The sequence below is a fragment of the Heterodontus francisci genome, unplaced genomic scaffold (assembly GCF_036365525.1).
Source record: "Heterodontus francisci isolate sHetFra1 unplaced genomic scaffold, sHetFra1.hap1 HAP1_SCAFFOLD_156, whole genome shotgun sequence".
NCBI classification, from domain to species: Eukaryota; Metazoa; Chordata; class Chondrichthyes; order Heterodontiformes; family Heterodontidae; genus Heterodontus; species Heterodontus francisci.
In genome coordinates this window covers 97,511-104,475 of record NW_027142350.1, presented here as the reverse complement: position 1 = coordinate 104,475, position 6,965 = coordinate 97,511, and positions in this window count along the sequence as shown.

Genomic DNA, 6,965 nt, shown 5'->3' with positions numbered 1-6,965 from the left:
GATCCTGATAATCTGTGAAACTCCCATACACACCTGGCAGGTTCCTGATGAACTGTGAAACCCCCATACACACCTGGCAGTATCCTGATAATCTGTGAAACCCACATACACGCCTGGCAGGATCCTGATAAACTGTGAAACCCCCATGCACACCTGGCAGGATCCTGATAAACTGTGAAACCCACATACACGACTGGCAGGATCCTGATAAACTGTGAAACACACATACACACCTGGCAGGATCCTGATCCACTGTGAAAACCCCATACACACCTGGCAGGATCCTGAGCAACTGCGAAAACCCACATGCACACCTGGCAGGATCCTGATAAACTGCGAAACGCCCATACACACCTGGCAGGATCCTGATATGCTGTGAAAACCCATGCACACCTGGCAGTATCCTCAGATACTGTGAAACCCCCATACACACCTGGCAGGAGCCTGATGCACTGTGAAATCCCCGTACACATCTGGCAGGTTCCTGATGCACAGTGAAACCCCATTCACATCTGGCAGGATCCTGATACACAGTGAAACCCCATTCACATCTGGCGGGATCCTAATACACTGTGAAACCCCATACGCACCTGGCAGGATCCTGATACACTGTGAAACCCCATACACACCTGGCAGGATCCTGATACACAGTGACACCCCCATACACACCTGGCAGGATCCTGATCCACTGCGAAAACTCCTTACACGCCTGGCAGGACCTTGATAAACTGTGAACACCCCATACACACCTGGCAGGATCCTGATAGTCTGTGAAATCCCTGACATACCTGGCAGTATCCTGATCCACTGTGAAAACCCCTTACACACCTGGCAGGATCCAGATCCACTGTGAAAACTCCATACACATCTGGCAGGATACTGATCCACTGTGAAAACCCCGTACACACCTGGCAGGATCCTGATCCACTGTGAAACCCCATTCACATCTGGCAGGATCCTGATAAACTGTGAAACCCACATACACACCTGGCAGGATCCTGATACACTGTCAAAACCCCATACACACCTAGCATGATCTTGATGCACAGTGAAACCCCAGACACACCTGGCAGGTTCCTGAACCACTGTGAAACCCCGTACACACGTGGCAGGATCCTGATAAACTGTGAAACCCACATGCACACCTGGCAGGATCCTGATGCACTGTGAATTCCCCGTAGACACCTGGCAGATTCCCGATACACTGTGAACAACCGCGTACACACCTGGCAGGATCCTGATACACTCTGAAAACCCCATACACACCTGGCAGGATGCTGATACACTGTGAAAACCCCGTACACACCTGGCAGGATCCTGATGAACTGTGAAACCCCCATACACACCTGGCAGGATCCTTATACACTGTGAAACCCCCATACACATCTTGAAGGGTCCTGATGCACTGTGAAAACCCCATACACATCTGGCAGGATCCTGATGCGCTGTGAAAGCCCCATTCACATCTGGCAGTTTCCTGATAAACTTTGAAACCCACATGCACACCTGGCAGGATCCTGATGAACTGTGAAACTCCCAGACACACCACGCAGGATCCTGATAATCTGTGAAACTCCCATACACACCTGGCAGGTTCCTGATGAACTGTGAAACCCCCATACACACCTGGCAGTATCCTGATAATCTGTGAAACCCACATACACGCCTGGCAGGATCCTGATAAACTGTGAAACCCCCATGCACACCTGGCAGGATCCTGATAAACTGTGAAACCCACATACACGACTGGCAGGATCCTGATAAACTGTGAAACACACATGCACACCTGGCAGGATCCTGATCCACTGTGAAAACCCCATACACACCTGGCAGGATCCTGAGCAACTGCGAAAACCCACATGCACACCTGGCAGGATCCTGATAAACTGCGAAACGCCCATACACACCTGGCAGGATCCTGATATGCTGTGAAAACCCATGCACACCTGGCAGTATCCTCAGATACTGTGAAACCCCCATACACACCTGGCAGGAGCCTGATGCACTGTGAAATCCCCGTACACATCTGGCAGGTTCCTGATGCACAGTGAAACCCCATTCACATCTGGCAGGATCCTTATACACAGTGAAACCCCATTCACATCTGGCGGGATCCTAATACACTGTGAAACCCCATATGCACCTGGCAGGATCCTGATACACTGTGAAACCCCATACACACCTGGCAGGATCCTGATACACAGTGACACCCCCATACACACCTGGCAGGATCCTGATCCACTGCGAAAACTCCTTACACGCCTGGCAGGACCTTGATAAACTGTGAACACCCCATACACACCTGGCAGGATCCTGATAGTCTGTGAAATCCCTGACATACCTGGCAGTATCCTGATCCACTGTGAAAACCCCTTACACACCTGGCAGGATCCAGATCCACTGTGAAAACTCCATACACATCTGGCAGGATACTGATCCACTGTGAAAACCCCGTACACACTTGGCAGGATCCTGATCCACTGTGAAACCCCATTCACATCTGGCAGGATCCTGATAAACTGTGAAACCCACATACACACCTGGCAGGATCCTGATACACTGTCAAAACCCCATACACACCTAGCATGATCTTGATGCACAGTGAAACCCCAGACACACCTGGCAGGTTCCTGAACCACTGTGAAACCTCGTACACACGTGGCAGAATCCTGATAAACTGTGAAACCCACATACACACCTGGCAGGATCCTGATGCACTGTGAATTCCCCGTAGACACCTGGCAGATTCCTGATACACTGTGAACAACCCCATACACACCTGGCAGGATGCTGATACACTGTGAAAACCCCGTACACACCTGCAGGATCCTGATGCACAGTGAATACCCCAAACACACCTGGCAGGATCCTGAAACACTGTGAAACCCCACACACATGTGGCAGGATCCTGATAAACTGTGGAACCCACATAGACACCTGGCAGGATCCTGATGAACTGTGAAACCCCCAGACACACCAGGCAGGATCCTGATAAACTGTGAAACCCCCCAAACACACCTGGCAGGATCCTGATGAAATGTGAAACCCCCATACACACCTGGCAGGATCCTGATAAACTGTGAAACACACATGCACACCTGGCAGGATCCTGATAAACTGTGAAACCCCATACACACGATGCAGGATCGTGATACACTGTGAAAACGCCACACATACGTGGCACGATCCTGATCCACTGTGAAACCCCATACACACCAGGCAGGATCCTGATAAACTGTGAAACCCACATACACACGATGCAGGATCCTGATACACTGTGAAACCCCCATACACATCTGGAAGGATCCTGATGCACTGTGAAAACCCCATACACATCTGGCAGGATCCTGATGCACTGTGGAAACCCCATTCACATCTGGCAGTTTCCTGAAAAACTGTGAAACCCCCGTACACACCTGGCAGGATCCTGATGAACTGTGAAACTCTCATACACATCTGGAAGGATCCTGATGCACTGTGAAAACCCCATACACATCTGGCAGGATCCTGATGCACTGTGAAAACCTCATTCACATCTGGCAGTTTCCTGATAAACAGTGAAACCCCCAGACACACTAGGCAGTATCCCGATAAACTGTGAAACCCCCATACACACCTGGCAGGATTCTGACAATCTGTGAAACCCCCATACACACCTGGCAGGAAACTGATAAACTGTGAAACCAACATGCACACCTGGCAGGATCCTGATAAACTGTGAAACCCCCATACACACCTGGCAGGATCCTGATAAATTGTGAAAACCCCAGACACACCTGGCAGGATCCTGATAAACTGTGAAACCCACATACACACCTGGCAGGATCCTGATATACTGTGAAACACCCATACACACCTGGCAGGATCCTGATAAACTGTGAAAACCCCATACACACCTGGCAGGAACCTGATACACTGTGAAACCCACATACACACCTGGCAGGATCATGAGACACTGTGAAAAACCCATACACACCCGGCAGGATTCTGATGCACAGTGAAAGCCCCATACACACCTGGCAGGGTCCTGATACACTGTGAAATACCCACACACACCAGGCAGGATCCTGATGTACAGTGAAAACACGAAACACACCTGGCAGGATCCTGATATACTGTGAAAACCCCATACACACCTGGCAGGATCCTTATGCACTGTGAAAACCCCATACACACCTGGCAGGATCCTGATACAATGTGAAAACCCCACACACACCTGGCAGGATCCTGATACACTGTGAAAACCCCATACACACCTGGCAGGATCCTGATGCACTGTGAAAACCCCATTCACATCTGGCAGTTTCCTGATATACTTTGAAAACCACATAAACACCTGGCAGGATCCTGATGAACTGTGAAACCCCCCAACACACCACGCAGGATCCTGATAAACTGTGAAACCCCCATACACACCTGGCAGGATCCTGATGAACTGTGAAACCCCCATACACACCTGGCAGGATCCTGATAAACTGTGAAACCCACATACACGCCTGGCAGTATCCTGATAAACTGTGAAACCCCCATACACACCTGGCAGGATCCAGATACACTGTGAAAACGCCATACACACGTGGCAGGATCCTGATCCACTGTGAAACCCCATACACACCAGGCAGGAGCCTGATACACTGTGAAACCCGCATACACACCTGGCAGGATCCTGATCCACTGTGAAAACCCCATACACACCTGGCAGGATCCTGATCCACTGCGAAACGCCCATTCACACCTGGCAGGATCTTGATAAACTGTGAAACCCTCATACACACCTGGCAGTATCCTGATAAACTGTGAAACCCTCATGCACGCCTGGCAGGATCCTGATAAACTGTGAAACCCCCATACACACCTGGCAGGATCCTGATACACTGTGAAAACGCCATATACTCGTGGCAGGATCCTGATCCACTGTGAAACCCCATACACACCAGGCTGGATCCTGATAAACTGTGAAACCCACATACACACCTGGCAGGAATCTGAGACACTGTGAAACCCACATGCACACCTGGCAGGATCCTGATCCACTGAGAAAACCCCATACACACCTGGCAGGATCCTGATCCACTGCGAAAACCCCTTACACACTTGGCAGGATCCTGATACACTGTGAAAACCCCATACACACCTGGCAGGATCCTGATACACTGTGAAAACACCATACACACCTGGCAGGACCCTGATCCACTGTAAATACCCCATACGCACCTGACAGGATGCCGATAAACTGTGAAACCCCCATACACACCTGGCAGGATCCTGATAAACTGTGAAACGCCCATACACACCTGGCAGGATCCTGATATGCTGTGAAAACCCATACACACCTGGCAGTATCCTCAGATACTGTAAAACCCCCATACACACCTGGCAGGTGCCTGATGCACTGTGAAATCCCCGGACACACCTGGCAGGTTCCTGATGCACAGTGAAACCCCATTCTCATCTGGTAGGATCCTGATACACAGTGAAACCCCATTCACATCTGGCAGGATCCTGATACACTGTGAAACCCCATACACACCTGGCAGGATCCTGATACACTGTGAAACCCCATACAAACCTGACAGGATCCTGATACACAGTGACACCCCATACACACCTGGCAGGATCCTGATCCACTGTGAAAACTCCTTGCACGCCTGGCAGGACCTTGATAAACTGTGAACACCCCATACACACCTGGCAGGATCCTGTTACACTGTGAAATCCCTGACATACCTGGCAGGATCCTGATCCACTGTGAAAACCCCTTACACACCTGGCAGGATCCAGATCCACTGTGAAAACCCCGTACACACCTGGCAGGATCCTGCTCCACTGTGAAAGCCCATTCACATCTGGCAGCATCCTGATAAACTGTGAAACCCACATACACACCTGGCAGGATCCTGATACACTGTCAAAACCCCATACACACCTAGCATGATCCTGATGCACAGTGAAACCCCAGACACAGCTGGCAGTATCCTGAACCACTGTGAAACCCCGTACACACGTGGGAGGATCCTGATAAACTGTGAAACCCACATACACACCTGGCAGGATCCTGATGCACTGTGAAATCCCCGTAGACACCTGGCAGGTTCCTGATCCACTGTAAAAACCCCATACACATCTGGCAGGATCCTGATACACTGCGAAAACCCCATACACACCTGGCAGGTTCCTGATACACTGTGAACAACCGCGGACACAGCTGTCAGGATCCTGATACACTGTGAAAACCCCATACACACCTGGCAGGATGCTGATGCACAGTGAATACCCCAAACACACCTGGCAGGATCCTGAAACACTGTGAAACCCCACACACACCAGGCAGGATCCTGATGCACTGTGAAAACCCCAGACACACCAGGCAGGATCCTGATAAACTGTGAAACCCCCAAACACACCTGGCAGGATCCTGATAAATGGTGAAACCCACATAGACACCTGGCAGGATGCTGATCCACTGCGAAATCCCACACACACCAGGCAGGATCCTGATGTACTGTGAAAACCCCAGACACACCAGGCAGGATCCTGATAAACTGTGAAACCCCCATACACACCTGGCAGGATCCTGATGAACTGTGAAACCCCCATACACACCTGGCAGGATCCTGATAAACTGTGAAACACACATACACACCTGGCAGGATTCTGACAAACTGTGAAACCCCCATACACACCTGGCAGGAAACTGACAAACTGTGAAATCAACATACACACCTGGCAGGATCCTGATAAACAGTGAAACCCCCATACACACCTGGCAGGATCCTGATAAATTGTGAAAACCCCAGACACACCTGGCTGGATCCTGATAAACTGTGAAATCCACATACACACCTGGCAGGATCCTGATACACTGTGAAAAACCCACACATACCTGGCATGATCCTGATAAACTGTGAAACGCACATACACACCTGGCAGGATCATGAGACACTGTGAGAAACCCATACACACCC